Below are 20,672 nucleotides of genomic sequence, written 5' to 3' on the forward strand. Positions count from 1 at the left end.
AGGTTATTTTTCAGCACTGAATATAATAAAGATTAAAAATATATTTCCTTCAAACTTGAGGATTATTTACACATTAAGATAGACACATTTATTTCCAGTGTTCATATAGAGCACAAGAGAGAGCATCGATCCATTAATATAGACAGTTCTAAACCCATATCTTGCTCAGCGCTACACATCAGGGTTCATTTATTAAAGAAATATAGATTGGTGAATGAAGTGACGCTTTTCCCTTCACTTGATTGGCTATACAAAACACACATAACTTTATTTAACATTTTTTATTACTTTGTTAAAATAACCTAAAAGTATCAAGTACTGCCAAAAAAGACCATCAAAATCAAGGAATTTTAATTCTAATGTTGTTAATCTAGAAAAAAAACATGCAGATGGAGAATTTATTTAGTAGTGTTTTCCTATGTAAAAGGGTAGAAGAAAGTCTACACCACAAATTAGAAGAAATTAAACTACAGCAGCCTTACTGATATAGATCCCTCCAATTATTCAAATAATGATATAAATGCAAATAATAAATCAGATAATGCCTGTTTCCTTCTATAAATGAATACCAATAGCAGTGATTCTGTCAGTTGCACTGACACCTGTAGTCCTCACAGTTAGAAATACTTTTATAAAATACCGTATTTATCGGCGTATTACACGCACAGGCGTATAACACGCACATTCATTTTAAGAGGGAAGTTTCAGGAAAAAAACTTAAATTTTAAATAAGGAATGCCCATCTGCAGCCTCACAAGTGCCAACAATGCAGGCTCATCAGTCCACATCAATGCAGCCTCATCATTGCCATCAATGCAGCAGCCTTGCCATTGCCATCAATGCAGCAGCCTCACCATTGCCATCAATGCAGCAGCCTCACCATTGCCATCAATGCAGCCTGATTGATGCCCATCTGCAGCCTAGAGGGGACAGGGAGGGGGGCGGGACGAGCACCGACAGATTACATACAGTGAGAATCTCCTATGATAGACAGAACAGTGGTCCAATGGCGTCCCAGGAGACGGGACTTCCTATTACAGAGGCCGCCAAGTAAACAGGAGATTCTCACTGTATGTAATCTGACGGCGCTCGTCCCGACCCCTTCCCTGTCCCCTCCGAGGCAGCTAAAATTTAAGTATTGGCGTATAACACGCTCGCACTATTTGCACCCAATTTTCATTTTGAAAAAGTGAGTGTTATACGCCAATAAATACAGTATATACATATTGTATGTATCCAACACTTGGCATTACTGATAGTTATAACTTAAAAAAAAAGCTATAGTGCAGACTGAGCTGGGGGAAATGAAGTATGCAGATGCTCTATATGGTGAAATGTTTGTGGACGCCTCACCATCACGCTTACTACATTGCCAAAAATATGTGGTTTGAGTTTGCAGATTCATAAAAAAAGGCACTGCTCTATACCCACCCGAAACTCCTCTGACTCAGTCAAAGGAAACCAGGTGCATGCTCTAAGGAACCATCTCTGCTTCATTCCACCATCATTATCCAAATGCTGAGTCACACACTGTTGATGTAATGAACTTTTATCAGATCTAATTAAAGTTCATTACATGCAGCAGAATCAGTGTCTTTCTCTGTATTTGTATGGAGTTCAGATGTGTACAGTGAAGGGCTGTGTTAACACTACAGCATACAAAGACATATTAGAAAACCATATGTTTCCAACCTGGGGTATGGGGGCAGCTTCATATTATTGCCCTTGCTTAGGACTGGAATGTCCAACAAGATCATATAGAAGTGATGGTCTGGTGTTCATAAACCTCTTGCCATATAGTGTAACTGTAAAAATGAGGAGTGTAAAGAAAACATATTTTTGGTAGAAAATGGTGAATTGAAACTTTAAGGAGGCATCCCACTTTTGGGATCTTTGTGGATATACCATCTACTGTAGACCTTAATATGTGCTGTGGCTAATACCACTACACTACACATATAAAGAACACATAAAACCACAATAAAGCCAGGAAAACCAATAACAAGTTGCAAACTGTTTGCATTAGAATCTTTGGAAAATGTACAGTTTTTCTGCAATGTTCATATTCTGAAAAGTAGTGACTAATTCATTAATAATGTATCTCTGTGGGTATGCTTGACATATTTATGGTCTGGAAAATCAACTAATCTTTATTGAAAAGAGAAGTTGACACAGGACTGTTAAAATATGTACACAAAGCTGCACGCAGTATATTAACTTTATTCGTATCAACAGGATTTGACATAAATGGGTGGGGACTGTAAAATACTCCTGCTTTTTTACTAGAAATTAAAAAAGGAAAAAATGATATAAACAATGAAATTTATATTTCATGGGTGTTTTAAAATATACTTTATTTACTTATGAATTGTATGTTTTTTTTAATAACATATTCAGTGTTTATACATAAGAAAGCTTTCAAAAATGTATATTTTAATCATTTTTATCAGTTTACAAAATGCAAAGTGATCAAACAAAAAAGAAATTTAAATCAAATCAATATTTGGTGTGACTACCATTTGGCTTCAAACCAGCATCAATTCTTACACTTGCACACTTTGTACACTTGCGCAAAGTCAGGGATTTGTAGGATTAGAGTCAGGTGTATGAATAACCGATTATAGCAAGCAGGTGCTAATGGTCAATAATTTCATATGTAGGTTGAAACAGTTATTAACTGAAACAGAAACAGCTTTGTAGGTGGCTTAAAACTGGGTGAGGAGCAGCCAAACTCTGCTACTAAGGTGAGGTTGTGGAAGACAGTTTCATCTTAGAGGCCATACACCATGGAAAGACTGAGCACAGCAACAAGGTAGTTATGTTGCATCAGGCCGAGTGAAAGAGAGAGGTGGAAGGCGTGTGATCTAATGCTACAATCAGAAATAATATAATTTATTCATATACAAAATAGATGGATACATATAAAAAAGTTTCTACGTATTCATAAAAACTGGGTTACAAAATATACACATTAAAGTTAAAAATTAGACATGCCCATGCAAGGGCAAGTGCTCAAAAGTAGGCTTCGTCTATATCTTCACTAGTTATGCTGCATCAGCAAGGTCTCTCACAGGCAACAGTTTTAAATCATACTGGGGTTTTAACATGTGCTTTTGAAGAAGCACAAATAGGCAAAGTTGAGGACCGTAGACACAGTAGTCGGCCAAGGAACTTGATGCAGCAGATGAAAGACACATAATTCTTACTTCCTTTCGACATCGACAGTGCAGTGCCATCAGCACAGAACTGGTGCCAGGGGTCATTCACAGTAAGACAGTCCAAGATCAGTGTGACCAAAGGTCAGCTGAGTCTTTGCACAGGAGACAGGTAAGACGGAGTTTGTAAGCCAGGCTAGGGATCAGTTGCAGGGAGCAGGCAGGAAAGAGTCAGGGTACAAGCCAAAGGGTCAAGTCGGGGGATCAAGAAGAGCAGTTCAAGGCAAGCCGGGTTGGTACACAGGAAATCAGATCAGCAGGATAGACAAGGCACAGGAACACAGAGGGAAGCTGACGATAAACCAGCAATGTAACATTGTCAGCAGTGGGTTTAAATAGGCAGTGGCGCCACTATCACGCTGTGCATGTGCTGCTGTGCATGCGCGTTCGCCTGTTCACATCGCGGCACATCCTTGTGCATTGATTCACTCCAGCGTGCCTTTGCCTATGCCGGTTCACGATCCCTGCACTATTGTGCCTGGGGATGCGCCTATTTCACTGATATCTGGAGACTGGCTAGGCCACTCCAGAACCTTATGGTGCTTCTTCTTGAGACATTCCTTTGTTGTCTTGGCCGTGTGTTTTTGGTCAATGTCATACTGGAATACCCATCCACTACCCATTTTCAATGCCCTGGCTGAGGGAAGGAGGTTCTCACTCAAGATTTGACGGTACATGGCCCCATCCATCGTCTTTTTTGATGAGGTGAAGTTGTCCTGTTCCCTTAGCAGAAAAACAACCCGAAGCATAATGTTTCCACCTCCATGTTTGACGGTGGGGATGGTGTTCTTTGGGTCATAGGCAACATTCCTCCTCCTCCAAACATGGTGAGTTGAGCTGATGCCAAAGAGCTCGATTTTGGTCTCATCTGACCACAACACTTTCACTCAGTTCTCCTCTGAATTTTTCCGATGTTCATTAGCAAACTTCAGACGGGCCTGTACATGTGCTTTCTTGAACAGGGGGACATTGCGGGCACTGCGGGATTTCAGTCTTTCACGACGTAGGGTGTTACCAATCGTTTTCTCTGTGACTATGGTCCCAGCTGCCTTGAGATCATTGACAAGATTCTTCCGTGTAGTTCTGGGCTGATTCCTCACTGTTCTCCTGATCATTGAAACTCCAAGAGGTGAGATCCCGCATGGAGCTTCAGAACGAGGGAGATGGACAGTTATTTTGTGTTTCTTCCATTTGCGAATAATCGCACCAACTGTTGTCACCCTCTCACCAAGCTGCTTGGCAATGGTCTTGTAGCCCATTCCCATTCCAAAAAGAAAGTAATAGGATAAAATGAGCAGGGGATGCTGTCCTCCACCTTAGTGGGCACCTACACCCGGCATGGTGCTGTCACCAGAGCGGGGAGCTCTAGAATCCAATGCGTTCAAGGCACCTGTCAGGGATAATATAGCAACCCTTCAAGTGCTGTTTTTTCTATTATGGGATGTTCCAAACTTACCCAGCTTCTTACTGGTCGTATTGGACAACATTGCTTCTGCTACTAGGTTACCACTAATTCCTTGCCGGATTTGGTTTAACTTGGCTTTACTAGATCGCTTCACCCAATTCAAAGACCTTCTCTTCTGGATGCCCACTAAGGTGGAGGACAACATCCCCTGCTCATTTTATCCTATTACTTTCTTTTTTCCTTTTGTGGAAAATAATATGCTTACTGAACGCGTAACATGTAGAGAAAGTCGAGCTATTTTGATACACTGTCTCTTTTGAAACCGTTTACGATTGAACAAGTAAAATGATTGAACATCTGAATCTTGTTTAAACATGTACTAAGTATGTAGATGGTGTATCTAACATGCTCATAGGTATTATCTGTGAATATATGCAAGTCTATGTATGTGTTTTTTAGCTCTATTTTTTGTAATAAACATTCAAATTCTTTTTTAATCTTCTGTGTTATGCCTATAAAGTCCATCACTCCAAATTATTTTCTAATGATCTCCAATATCGGAACGTGGAATTAACTATTTATGTGCCGTATCCACAGTACCACTCTGTGGTGATACAAATTCTCTTAGAACCTCCATCGGACAATTGTTGTCGGATTTTCCGTGGACAAATGTTGGCTAGCATGTTTTAAAATTTTCCGCGAACAAATATCTGTTGTCGCATTTTCCGAGCGTGTGTACACAAGTCTGTCGGACAAAAGTCCAAAGTACAAACACGCATGCTCGGAAGCAAAGACAAGCCAGAAGCTGCGGTCTTGTAAACTAGTGTTCGTAAAGAAGAATTAACATTCGTGACGTGGCAAATTATGAAATCTGGAAATGCAGCGCACATTCTCTTCTTCTTTAATGGGATAATAATGAAGCTGCTTTGCTGGTGATACTGATGGAGCTATTGCAAACACATTTTCAAAGGCTTTTTTTTCTAGTGATATCAAGAATAATATTATTATGCTTTTTTTTTGTTTGTTTATTTGGGCAAGTTACCACAACACCATTATCCCGTAGTTTTTAAGATCAAAGATACAACTATGTTGGTGTCCCTTGTCAATTTTACATTGTATTTTTTTTAAATGTAACTGCCAACTCCCAAATTGTTATTTGAAGTAAAACACATAGCCAAGTATTGTTCTACACAATTTTTTTATTGTGCTTTAAAAAAATAAAACAAATAAAATTAGACATGCTATCTGCCAATAGAACTTAACCAAAAAGTGCATTCTATGCATCCAAAAATATAGAAAATATACCAAATCAAATCATTATTCAACCAAAAAAAAATGTCAAAGCAATAACTCCAAGGCCAATAATAAATAATACGTTATCTCCTCCGATTCCGCAACATGCCTGGTTGACGAATGGCCGTTCAGAAATTAACTGAAAAGTGCGAACTGAAAAGTGCAAACAGAAAAGTCCGAAATGAAAAGTGCGAATCAACAGTCACCAGACTTCTACTAACACGAAATTAGCAGTAGGAGCCCAAAGGGTAGCGCTAAAGAGCTGAAAAACAACCTAGTATGTCACTACATTGGCCAACAATTGTGTGGCCGTGTGTATGCAAGACAAGTTTGGGCCAACGCCCTTTGGACAAATTCCATGGTTTTGTTGGCGAACAATCCGATCGTGTGTACGAGGTTTTAAATGTACTAAGAGACTACAAAGAGGAATTTCAATTGTCATGCTCCACCCTTTGGGCTCCTTCTGATAATTTTGTGTTAGTAGAAGTTTGGTTAGTGTTGATTCACGCTTTTCATTTTGCACTTTTCATTTTGCGCTTTTTAGTTAGTTTCTGAACGGCTGTTCGTCAACCAGCCATGTTGTGGAATCGGAGGAGATAACGTGTTATTTATTATTGGCCTTGGAGTTATTGCTTTGACCCAAGTCCAGTCCAGGAACAGGAGGAGGAGGATTTTTTGGACCAAAAATTGGTTGCTTTATTAATCGTGACCAATTATGTCATATGCCTTTGCTGCGGGAGCTCCAGGAGAATAATCTGGATGCTTTTTGGAATTATCTCCGGATGACGGACCCCTGCTTTCACCAACTCTTGGCATTGTTGACCCCCTATATTAAGAAGCTGGACACATGCATGAGGCTTTTATTTTTTGGTTGAATAATGATTTGATTTGGTACATTTTCTATATTTTTGGATGCATAGAATGCACTTTTTGGTTAAGTTCTATTGGCAGACAGCATGTCTAATTTTATTTGTTTTCTTTTTTTAATGCACAATAAAAAAAATTGTGGCGAATAATACTTGGCTATGTGTTTTACTTCAAATGACAGTTTGGGAATAGGCCGTTACATTTTAAAAAATACAATGTAAAATTAACAAGGGACACCAACATAGTTGTATCTTTGATCTTAAAAACTATGGTATAATGGTGTTGTGGTAACTTGCCCAAAAAAAAAAATAAAAAAACAAGCATAATAATATTATTCTTGATATCACTAAAAAAAAAACCTTTGAAAATAAGTTTGGCAGAACTCCATCAGTATCACCAGCAAAGCAGCTTCATTATTATTACATTAAAGAAGAAGAGAATTGTGCGCTGCATTTGTAGATTTCATAATTTGTCGCATCACGAATGTTAATTTTCCATTACGAACGCTAGTTTACAAGACCGATCGCTTCTGGCTCGTCCTTGTTTCCGAGCATGCGTGTTTGTACTTTGGACTTTTGTCCGAAAGACTTGTGTACACACGCTCGGAAAATCCGAAAACAGACATTTGTCGACAGAAAATTTTTAAACCTGCCATCCAACATTTGTCCATGGAAAGTTGTCCAAGAATTGTCTGATGGAGTGTACAAATGGTCGGTTTTTCCAGCAACAGCCTGTCATTCACAATTCCCGTCGGAAAATCCGATCGTGTGTACGAGGCTTGACAGTGTAAATTTGCTGTCCCCTCAAAATAACTCAACACACAGCCATTAATGTCTAAACCGCTGGCAACAAACGTGAGTACACCCCTAAGTGAAAATGTCCAAATTGGGCCCAAAGTGTCAATATTTAGTGTGGCCACCATTATTTTCCAGCACTACCTTAACCCTCTTGGGCATGGAGTTCACCGGAGCTTCACAGGTTGCCACTGGAGTCCTCTTCTGCTCCTTCATGATGACATCACAGAGCTGGTGGATGTTAGAGACCTTGCACTCCTCCACCTTCCATTTGAGGATGCCCCGCATCAATAGAATTTAGGTCTGGAGACATGCTTGGCCGGTCCATCACCTTTACCCTCAGCATCTTTAGCAATGCAGTGGCCGTCTTGGAGGTGTTTGGGGTCGTTATCATGTTGGAATACTGCCCTGTGGCCCAGTCTCCGAAGGGAGGGGATTATGCTCTGTTTCAGTATGTCACAGTACAGCTACAGTTGGCATTCATGGTTCCCTCAATGAACTGTAGCTCCCCAGTGCTGGCAGCACTCATGCAGCCCCATGAGTCTCATTAGACCACAGGACAAGGTTCCAGTAATCCATGTCCTTAGTCTGCTTGTCTTCAGCAAACTGTGCATGCTTTCTTGTGCATCATCTTTAGAAGAGGCTTCCTTCTGGGATGACAGCCATGCAGACCAATTTGGTGCAGGGTGCAGCGTATGGTCTGAGCACTGACAGGCTGAACCCCCACCCCTTCAACCTCTGCAGCAATGCTGCCAGCACTTATACATCTATTTCTCAAAGACAACCTCTGGATATGACGCTAAGCACATGCACTCAACTTTTTTGGTCGACCATGGCAAGGCCTGTTCTGAGTGGAACCTGTCCTGTTAAATCACTGTATTGTCTTGGCCACCATGCTGCAGCTCAGTTTCAGAGTCTTGGCAATTTTCTTATAACCTAGGCAATCTTTATGTAGAGCAACAATTCTTCTTTGCCATGGGGTGCCAGTGACCAGTATGAGAGAGTGAGAGCGATACACCAAATTTAACACACCTTTTCCCCATTCACACCTGAGACCTTGTAACACTAACAAGTCACATGACACCGGGGAGGGAAAATGGCTAATTGGACCCAATTTGGACATTTTCACTTAGGGGTGTACTCACTTTTATTGCCAGAGGTTTAGACATTAATGGCTGTGTGTTGAGTTATTTTGAGGGGACAGCAAATTTACACTGTTATACAAGCTGTACACTCACTACTTTACATTGTAGCAAAGTGTCATTTCTTCAGTGTTGTCACGTGAAAAGATATAATAAAATATTTACAAAAATGTGAGTGGTGTACTCATTTTTTTTAGATATTTTATAAGAAGGGTTATAAGTGGGGTTGAGTCAGAACCACAAAGTGGAAGAGCCTCAAGTGTGGCTACATTTAGATTTATATGGTGCTCAAGTTGCTTTGCAGCTGGGGAGAAGAGACTGGTCACATTTTTTTTCTTAGATTAGTAGACAGCTGGAGAATAAGTCAAATGGATAGTGCATAGTAAGCTGAAAGTGGAGACAAAGGGTTACACAGTGAGTGCAAAACCACAACACAGGGCTGCACAGGGTAAAGCAGACTGAGATGTAGACAGTTGGGCAGTAGGGCAGGCGTGAGCAGACAGTAGGCTTTATGGTGGGGTGCATAAAGACAGAAGAGTACACAGTGTGGCAGAAAAGCAAGCACAGTGGTGCAGATTGGGGCAGTAAAGCAGGCACATGGGATGTACGGTGAGGGGTGTAAAACAGAAAGAAGAGTACACAGTGGGAGGGAAGGATACACACGGAGGAGTGTAAAGTAAAGTGTATTTACTGTGATGAACAATGCAGTGAAAATGGTTATTTATTATTGATTTCTGAGACTGGTATTCACTCAAAATAAACTGCTATAAACAATTATTTACAGTCTCATTTAGTAAAGAACAAAAATAAAGGTTCAAGAACGATTACTCTAGTCTAGACAGTATACCAGACAGTAGAGGCAGCAACCATGCTAAATGCCTACCAAACAGCTGCATACAAAGTTTTCTATCTTCTTGAGCAGTAAACTTGCACTGAGCTGGGAGAATAGGCAGAATCACTGTGTGCAGCACTACTACAGTGAGAGGCAGAGACTGCATACATAATAAGACAAATGGACATTCTAATATACACATACAGTACATTACAACACACATTGGTAGGATTATTTATACAAAAAAAGAATACATATCACGTACATTAAATAAAACAAAATTGTTAAAATGCTACAGATTCCTTTTAAATAACCCAAAATAATTTCATTTTATTCAGACTTGCACTAGGGTTGCAGCACTGGCCACACAGGTACCTTATAGCAACAAAGCTTATATTTGACTATTTGACAACGGCATTTGACTTGTCTTACATTAAGGCTTAGTGGGTGGTATGGCTATTTACATTGTGCTAGACATAAATAAATAACTCCTTTAATCTGTTGCAAGTGGTAGAATGCAGTCATTTAGATTTATTTCTTTTGATCGACTTGCTATATTACTCTAAAAATAATCATTATGCAAACTATGCAGCTATATTTCTGGAACTAATCTTGTAAAGGGAAATAATGACTCTCATATACAATATCCCTTTTCAAATTTCAGAGGAAGTACTGCAAATGGAAAGAATTAACTTTGTGTTTATCATCTAGATAGAAGCAAAATTATTGGGAATGTGGTACTCAAAGGATCACTATAGTGAAAATTCATATATTCTGATAACTGTATGGTTAATGCATATAATGACACTATTTGGTATTATGAATTGCTTTTTTTCTTTCATGTGCCTTTCTTATACATATCTCCACGTATCAGTCCCAGAATTGGGAGAGGCATTATTAACACTGCCAGAAGTGTTGCAGTAACAGTTATATAAATGTATATATACAATATATATTTACATATATTGTATCTGTATACATAAATTAACATATAATACATAAAAAATTCACAGGAATGAGTTGGCCAGCTGAGGGTAGATGATGCAGGGTGTGTGCTAATGAGGTCAGCTGGTCAACTCCTTCCTGTATCATGACCTAAAGTCTGACCAGGAAGTAAGGCAGAAGTAATTGAGCAGTGTTTTTAACCGGTTCCCGACCGGCGCACACCGATGTATGTCGGCAGAATGGCACAGCTGGGCAAATGGTACGTCCATTTGAATTCCCCGCCGTGCCATTGCGTGCGCGCCGGCCGGGAGCCCCATGAGTCGGGTCGTGGGTCCCGCGGACTTAATCGCCGCGGGGATACCCGCGATCGCCTCACGGAGAGGACGAACGGGGAGATGCTGATGTAAACAGCATCTGCCCGTTCTGCCTAGTGACAAGTGTCACTGATGAGAGTAATGACACTGCTAGCCCAGTAATCACTCCCCTAGGACACACTTAACCCCTCCCCACCCCCTAGTGGTTAACCCCTTCACTGCCAGTGTCATTTATACAGTAATCAGTGCATTTTTAATCGCACTGATCGCTTTATAAATGACAATGGTCCCAAAAATGTGTCAAAAATGTCCGGCATGTCCGCCATAATGTCGCAGTCACAATAAAAATTGATGATTGCCGCCATTACTAGTAAAAAAAAAAAATTATTAATAAAAATGCCATAAAACTATCCCCTATTTAGTAAACGCTATAACTTTTGCGCAAACCAATCAATAAACGCTTATTGCGATTTTTTTTTTACCAAAAATATGTAGAAGAATACGATCGGCCTAAACTGAGGAAAAAAAATGTTTTTTTATATATTGTTGGGGGATATTTATTATAGCAAAATGTAAAAAATAATGCTTTTTTTTCAAAATTGTCGCTCTTATTTTGTTTATAGCACAAAAAATAAAAATCGCAGAGGTGATCAAATACCACTAAAATAAAGCTCTATTTGTGGGAAAAAAAGGACATCAATTTTGTTTGGGATCCACGTCACATGACCGCTCAATTGTCAGTTAAAGCGACACAGTGCCGAATCGCAAAAAACGCTCTGGTCAGGAAAGGGGTAAAATCTTCCGGGGCTGAAGCGGTTAAACAGCTATGAAGACAGTGAGGTAAGCCTGTGTAGAATTAATGGAAAGCTGTTTTATTTTTGCAAAAGAAGTACATTAATGGTATATTGGTACGGTACATAGGGGAGCTCGAATTTAGAAAAAAAAGGTGAACAAAGGTGAACTTATCCTTTAAGAACCGCAAAATTCTATGTGACAGATACACCTCAGCGACAACTGACAGGGGCTGTTTGTCACTATACATACAGTATATACTATATTCTTTGTTAAATAAAAAAATATTTAATACATTGCAAAAAATTCCCAAAGCACATTGGGTTATCTAAAGGGACAGCAAAAAGAAAACAGTCTTTTGGCTTGGATAAGGAAAACTTAGGACTTTACTGGTACCAAAGAGGACATAAGTATAAAAATTCCAAAATACTTTATTTACATCTTACATAAAACAGCAGGGGTTTGTATTCCTACCGTTGTTTTAAAAAATATGCTGTTTTACGTAGGATGTAAATAAAGTATTTTGTAATTTTTATACTTATGTTATCCTTTTTACTAGTAAAGTCCTCATTTTTTATATTCCCTTATCCCTGCTATTTCACATGGGACATGGTACACCACTTTGGGAAGTAAATAATCTATTTTATCTACTGATAGTCTTTTGGCTAGCTTTGTCAGCTTCAAACCCACAGCAGAGTTGTCTGATAAGGGATGCCTTTTTCATGTGTATGTATGAATTTCAACTTCAACAGCTACTGAACTCAACAGGCTTTTTATATCAAGGAATAACAGAAAAGTCTGGAGAACACGAACAGATGCCTAAAGCTGCACATGCTGGCCTAAAAAAGACAATACAAAATACTATTATGCAATATTACATGTTTACCTGCCAATATTCTTTTAAATTTATATTTTTAGTCCTGACCATAATTAATAAAGAAAAATGTACAGAACCAGTAGACATTCCCTTTAAAGGTGACCACTGTAACTGGCGCTGTTACCTTGGCTAGACAGTTTGGTCTGCATGTAAATATAAAGAAAAATATGAATTAATCAGTGCATGCAAACGAAAAAAAAAATAGTATACTAAATACTTTATTTGCATGTATTTTCAGAATACAGTATTTTTTAGATAGTGCTCTTTTAGGGCAATAAGTAATACTCTGTTGGGTTTATTTGAAGGTGACTCAGAGGACAAAGACCACTTTCTAAAGTCTCATTTATCCTGATGTACTGAATGTAAGGCCAGGAAAATGCAGGCAAATGCGTTTATGGTTCATGAACTGTCCTCTATTTGTAGTCTCATCCATACACACCGGAAAGCGAGATTTTATAGCACATTACATGTGTTTCAAGAATCCCGTTCAGAAACTGAATATCTGCAAGAAGATTGACAAATATAATTGAAATGGATTTAAACATTTCAAATCAAGGTAGATGGAATTGTATTTCTGAACTTAGTAAAGTTGCAGTGATTCCTAGATTGCAATTCACTAACTAGTTTGTTCTCTTTTTTTTTTTTCAGTGGGTTCAGGCACAAAAGAAATTTTAGAAACAGGCCAGCAAGTAGGGTTGCCAACTCATCCCTTTAAAACCGAACACATATTAAATACACAGGTTCTCTGTTTGATTAACCACTTAAGGACCAAGCCTCTTTTTTACACTTGTTGTTTACAAATTAAAAACATTTTTTTTTGCTAGAAAATTACTTTGAACCCCCAAACATTATATATATTTTTTTCTAACACCCTAGAGAATAAAATGGCGGCCGTTGCAATACTTTCTGTCACATCGTATTTGCGCAGCGGTCTTACAAGCGCACTTTTTTCAGAAAAAAATACACTTTTTTTAATTAAAAAATAAGACAACAGTAAGGCTAGCATAATTTTTTTTTATATTGTGAAAGATAATGTTACACCGAGTAAATTGATACCCAACATGTCACACTTCAAAAATTGCGCCAGCTTGTGGAATGGCGACAAACGTTTACCCTTAAAAATCTCCATAGGCGATGCTTAAAAATATCTATAGGTTACCAGTTTTGAGTTACAGAGGAGGTCTAGGGCTAGAATTATTGCTCTCGCTCTACCAATAGCGGCTATACCTCACATGTGTGGTTTAACACCGTTTTCATATGTGGGCGCTACTCACGTATGGAACGGGGCGATTTTAAAAAAATTGTTTTTTTCTTATTTATTTTACTTTTAATTTTTTAATTTTGACACAGTTTTTTTTTTTTTTTTTAAATGTTTGGGTCACTTTTATTCCTATTACAAGGAATGTAAACATCCCTTAATAGAATAGAAAAAAAGCATGGCAGAACCTCTTAAATATGAGATCTGGGGGACCAAAAAAAAAAATAATTGAAAAAAAAAAATTATCCTTTTACGCTTGGCATCGCTTCCGCCCTCCCATGCCATGGAGCCGAGCAGGGGCCATCTTCGCCAGGCATCCACGGGAGAGGACGCGATCGTCTCCGCCTCTACCGGCGGGTCTGGTAAGCGGCGGAGACAACCGGAGCACGGTGGGAGGGGGGTGGGCACCTCTCCTGCCACCGATAAAAGTGATTTTGCGGTGAATCCGCCGCAGAGACCACTTTTATCTTAAAGAGAACCGCACGCCGTTCCAGAAAATACCTGGTACTTAGCGTCAAAGTACCGACATACAGGTACGGCGATTTGCGTGAAATGGTTATCTGCATTCAATTAGCCTCCGAACCTGTGTAACTAATATGCGTTTGGTTTTAAAGGGATGAGGTTGCAACCCTACCAGCAAGACTTATGACAGGTTTACTTTACAGAGACCATGCCCCCAACTAAAAAAATGTTGGTAAAAGCATGTAATAATCAAGTATTTTAAATGCATACTTGTAGAACTTTTCTTTTCCATAAACTATTTTTTCTTAGCTTGCAGTGTGTCCCTGAACTTACAAGAGAATGTGACTACTTCAGGAAGAGTCAACTCCCTAGCACATCCCCTTCCTGCTCTTTCATATCATAGCCCTTTCCTCTCCTGGGGGTGTTTAATTAATCTCTGTGCTGGCCTGGCTCCTCTGCCCTTAACCTTCCTACATTAATTTTTATGTAGTTTCTAGAGGAGGAGTGAAGGGGAATACCATACCTTGAGTGACAGATCTGATTCTGCTGGGGCTGCTGACATCACATACAAAATGGCAGTGCCCAGTAACAGCTCAGGGCTTTCAGATGTCTACACAAGAGATATCATATAGAAATATGTTAACTGCATATCTAATCTTATGGACAATTGAGGAATGAGGTTTTGGGACAGATCTTTTGTTGAGGGTCGTGTCATGAATTGTAGTGAAATAGGTTGCTGCCCACATCAACACAGCACTAACCTCTCAACTGTAGCATACACATGATGACCTTATATATTCTGAGGCGCTCTGAACTGCACAAAAAACGTTGTTTATATACTACAAAGTTTCTGTATATTACAGCATTTTGCAGAGCACATAAAATAATTTTAAAGGAGAAGTACAGCCAAAGCTTGTTTAGTTGTACTTCTTCTGTGGATCACTGGAGTGCAGTTCGTTTTGCACTCCTGTGACCCGTTTTCAGCAGACAGTGGGCTGAAGTTCCCTGTCGGCTGATGTCACAGAGCCAGTCCAGACTCGGGCAAGATCGCGACAATGGAGTCAGGATCGGCCTACATGCCTGGATCGGCACCTGGCTCAGCCTCCCAGCAAGATGTTGAGAGCCTGAGCCAGCCGCTCCCGCCCCTTCCACAGCCCAGAGCTCCAGTGAGTGAGGAGGGGGCAGAGCAGAGAGCTGGTGGCTGACAGTCAGCAGCTTTCTGCTCATGGAGCTGTGAGAACTGAGCAATTGGCGGTGTTTGATCGCTCAGTTCTCAGTGTTAGAGGCGCCAGAGGACAGATGCAGCATCGGCCCACCTAGGTAAGTATGATTCTTAAAAAAAAAAAAAAAAAAAACATACTTATCTTTTAAAGACTCCTAGACTCTCCCAAAGAATCTTGCAATTAGATGACCGCAATAAATTAATAATGAAAAATCTGCTACCCCTGTGAATTGGAGAGGTGAATTGAATGTCATCCATTGCTCGCTTTTCAGAGCTAATATTCAATGCCTTGTGTTTCAACAGAGATTCCACTTTTAATCTCAAAGGGAATTGGGTATTGGCCTAATAAGAAGTATTATACTATGCTAGCTGGTAGCCTAAGTTTACCAGTTCACCAGTTCAGTGAGCTAACCAGTCTAGGCAAAGCACAGATTGGCTGGTTTGCACCAATTGAAATACTTTGGCTCTATCCACAATTCATTTTAATGCTTTTGAACCAGTTCATGCACACTAGTTCAAAAAAAAAAGCTCAACTATCAGTAGGTTTTTTTGATTGTGGGAGGAAAACAGAAGACTCAGAGAAAGCAATGAAAATACAAAAAGCACATACAAACTATCTCCATGCAGATCCTGGTGGAATTTGGATGCAGAATTTAACCAGTTGCCGCCCGCCCACCGTCATATGACGTGATGGATTTTGAGCGGGGATATATGAATGATGCCTGTAGCTACAGACATTATTCAGATATTGCCGTTTTCAGCTGGCGATTCCCTACACCATAAGAATGATCATAGCGGCTGTTTTAATGCTTGATCGTTCTTACAGGAGGCGAGAGGACGTCCCTCCTTCCCGCTGTCCTCCGGTGCTTCTACCGACTCACCGCTACGATCGGTGAGTCAGAGAATGGATCCGCCGGCCCCGGATGTTGATCATAGAGATTTCCGGCGGACCAGATGGTCGCCGGAGTCTCTATGATCTTCAGAGGCCGGGCGCAATGTTATGACATCACGCCCGGCCTCTGCGTTCAAAAAAACGGGACCGCCTCGGCTGGGAAGCCGTGATCGGTTTATTTATTTATTTTTTTATTTCAGGCTTCCCAGCCTAGTGGTGAGATGTGGGGTCTTATTGACCCCATATCTCACTGTAAAGAGGACCTGTCATGTCATATTCCTATTACAAGGGATGTTTACAAAGTATAATTAACAGTAAAAAAAAAAACGCAGAAGCGAACACATACGTAAGTCCCGCCCAAATATGAAAACAGTGTTCAAACCATACATGTGAGGTATCGACGCGAATGTTGGAGCGAGAGCAATAATTTTGTCCCTAGACCTCCTCTGTAACTCAAAACATGTAATCAATAAAAAAAATTCAAGCGTCGCCTATGGGGATTTTTAGGTACCGAACTTTGGTGCCACTGCACGAGCGTGTGCAATTTTGAAGCATGATATGTTAGGTATCTATTTACTCGGCGTAACTTCATCTTTCACAATATGCAAAAACATTGGGCTAACTTAACTGTTTTGTTTTTTTTTTAAAGCACAAAACTGTTTTTTTTCCCAAATAAAACGTGTTTGAAAAATTGCTGCGCAAATACCATGGGAGATAAAAAGTTGCAACAACCTCCATTGTATTCTCTAGGGTTTTTGCTAAAAAAACATATCAAATGTTTGGGGGTTCTATGTAATTTTCTAGCTTAAAAATGATGATTTTTACATGTAGGAGAGAAATGTCAGAATTGGCCTGGGTGGCAAGTGGTTAAAGACAAAAGAGATAACAAGTTAGCGCCATGCTGCTCATTTGGTGGGCCCTGAATCATAACTAGGCAACAACAGAGGGAACCTTTACTATTGTAAAAGGTTAGACACAGTACTATGTGAGCTTTAACATACTGAATTCCACCCAACCGGTACATTTTTAGTGTACAGCACTACAGAGTTTCTACTTTACCTAGATTTCTCTCCAGACGGTACTCACTTTTTTGTATCATCACCTTTCAGAAAAAATAAATTTGCCCTAAATTATGTTTCCTATCTTTGAAAGATGTTCCAAAGATTGAACTATAGTTCAAATTCTCTTTAGATGACTCATTTTCCTCTAGTTCACTTATAAATTCAGAAAAGGCGATACTTCGTAAGAAGTCAGGAAGTGAAAAAAAAGTAAAGCATAATTCTGAATAGAAAATGTACATTTTGTATTATTCTTGCTTGAAAAAAGGTTATGTCAGGTCCCAGGTATGTTGTATCTACCACCTACATACCCCACAGAAGATCTAATCACATTTATCTCTGTTATACACTGTAGCCAGAGCAGAGTAAACACGGTGCCAACTCCCTGGCAGGATGTGGCTAATGATGAAAGATGCATTTACATGAGGGTGTGATTGTGGCTTGTGTTTGGTTTTCACATTTAATAAGATTTAGTTCCACAATTTAACACACAAGCAGGACACGCTTTTTAGTTAAATTATATTTTTATTGGCAGGTGAAAATATGGAACGTTGTACTTTCCTGTAGAGTGTTTCTGTTTTATTTTATCTTTAAAATTTACATGAAGGCGTGTAAACTACCAAGCCTCTAAAAAGCAATCTAAATGCTGATTTGACTGATTTGACATATGATGCCTCCTCACTGTCTGTTTTAACCCCATAAATGCCACACCAATGCACACATGGTGACAGGGCACTTGTGGTAAACGCAGGGCCATCTTTAACATTGATTGGACCCTGGGCAAACATTTTCTAGGCCCCCCCCCCCATGTTATTTCGCTCTCCACCTGCTCTGAGTCTACAATAAATAGCAGCTAGACTCAAAATCAGTTTCAGGCAGCGATTAAGATTGGTTGCCAAAGGTTACAGTGTATCATTACCACTCACTGATTGGCTGCTAGAAGTTACAGCACACATTATGGCTCACTTATTATTCGCTAGAGGTTACAGCACATGACTTCTGCTTGGTTGCTAGAGGTTATTGGACATCCTTACCACTCACAAATTGGTTGCTAGAGGTTACTGCACATTATTACTGCTTACTACTTGGTTGCTATAGGTTACTGAATATCCTTACTGCTCAATGATTGGTTGCAAGAGGTTAGTGCACATCATTACTGCTCACTGATTGGTTGCTAAAGGTTACAGCACATCATCTCCTCACTGCCTGCACACCATGGACTGGGGAGGTGAGGGGGCCCATTCATAGACAAAAAACTCCAATGTAATAGGGATTCACATTGACCACTAATGTAATGAGGATTTACACTGACCACTAATGTAATAGGAGCATTCACAGGAACCACTAATGTAAGGAGAGATTTTCACTGACCAATGTAATGAGAAGATTTACACTGACCACCAATGTAACTGAGACATTTAGCTTGCTTTCACATTTGTGTGTGTCGGAAACGCATGCAAAATTGCTTTCCTGACACCACAGAAATGTGCTGCCCTTTAGCAGATACACAGCAGTTCCATTAATTGTTAATGACACCCTCACGCATCTGCTGAGATGTGCATATTTACATGCACCAAAATTCATGGTGCTGTGGCACCACGTTATTTTGAAAAAGGGTTCCACCTCAAATTTGCTAACCTTTGCAGAACAGCCTGATGGTAGGCTTAATGACCACAGTTGTAGGCAGGACTTTCAAGAATGCCCTTTTACCTCCCCAGTGGGCAACATTCAGCAGAAGTGGTGGTGGATATGACCTCAGGGGGGCATGATATATATATGCATGCTGCCTCTATTTACATATCAATGCAGCCGGTCTGGGGCTATTTACATATTAATGCTGCCGCTATTTACATATTAATGACTGTTATTTACATGTAAACAAAGGGTCTGCAGGTGAGTCATCTGTACATGGCAATAGGGTAGAGCTGAGGAGCATTAGTAACAGAACTTCACACTGAGATATCGGGACACAGCACGGGACTAAAACTGCAAGGGACAAGGGAATTTTAACTGGGATAGTTGGCAAGTATGAGGCAGCTGCTTTGGGCCCCACAACAATGATGGGACCCAGGGCAGTTGCCCCTTTTTTCCCTGCCTTAAAGACGGCCCTGGGTAAATGCGGTGGCAAGGTGCCCTGGAATTGAAAACACATTAGAGGTGTGGCCTCAGGTTGGAGGTTTTGTGTGGTGTGCTGCATGCTCATTTAACCTATTGGACTTTCTAAACCTCATTGGTGTGCCTTTCTTCGGTCTATATGTAAAATAAAGCATTGCAATTGTGACGTAAACCAAAAAAAACCCCCAAAAAACAAAGGCCTCCATGCGGTCACTTCTGTCGACAGTTCTATCTTCTCTTGGTCTTCCTTCCAGGTTCGTGGGCTTTGCCAGTTTGAATGGCCAAGCCACAGCGACATCACTCTTGGCTGCAGCACAGAGCTCTGAATGGACAGCACCATCCATTCAGGGCACAGTGCGCATGTGCTGGTGACATCATTGGCTGCTATTAATGTAAATATATCCTAAACAGTGCAAGTTTAACAGATATTTATTGTGCCTACAGGTAAGCTTTAAGTGGGGAACACACTATAAGGAAATCGGGCGAACCATCGTCCAATTTTCCTTGTTTCACAGCAAATCAGAACGGATGAACGAAAATTTGTGCGAAAAAGGCTTTTTTTGTTGTTTGTTATTGTTTCTGATCATGCCCATTCTTTCTTTTCTGATTTTTCTTGTATGAAAATCGTACGAAAACGGTACACATTAAACAAAAATTGTTCATTCTGTTCCCATACAAGAAAAGTTTTGGAGTTTGTCCCTTCGGGAATTTTCGTACAAAAAGTCGGAATCAGCTGTGAAAAGTTGTGTACACAGTATACGAAAATCGTACGAAAGTCCCTCGGAGGAAAATGTTTGCCTGATTTTCTTATAGTGTGTACAAGCCTTTGGGCCCCTTTCACACATGTGGACAGTTCAGTCACTTTTTTCAAAGAAAAAACGGATGAAGTTTACATCGGTTTTAATTAGTTTTTCATCAGTAATTACATTACAGTTTTTACATCAGTTTTTTACATCTACCAGCTAGAGTCCTTAACCATTCCTGGAGCCATTTTTTCATCTGATCCGTTTTTTTAACCGAAGAAAAATAGAGCTTTGATCCATTCCAAAAAACTGATGTTGACGGAAGCAGATTTAAATGGACATTTATCAACCATTTACATCCGTTTTTCCATAGAGATGCATTAATGTCCATTTTCATCCATCAACTAATGGATGAAAAATGGACAAACAGTCCGCAGGGCCTTATT

Source organism: Aquarana catesbeiana, linkage group LG05 (assembly GCF_042186555.1).
Source record: "Aquarana catesbeiana isolate 2022-GZ linkage group LG05, ASM4218655v1, whole genome shotgun sequence".
Taxonomy (NCBI): domain Eukaryota; kingdom Metazoa; phylum Chordata; class Amphibia; order Anura; family Ranidae; genus Aquarana; species Aquarana catesbeiana.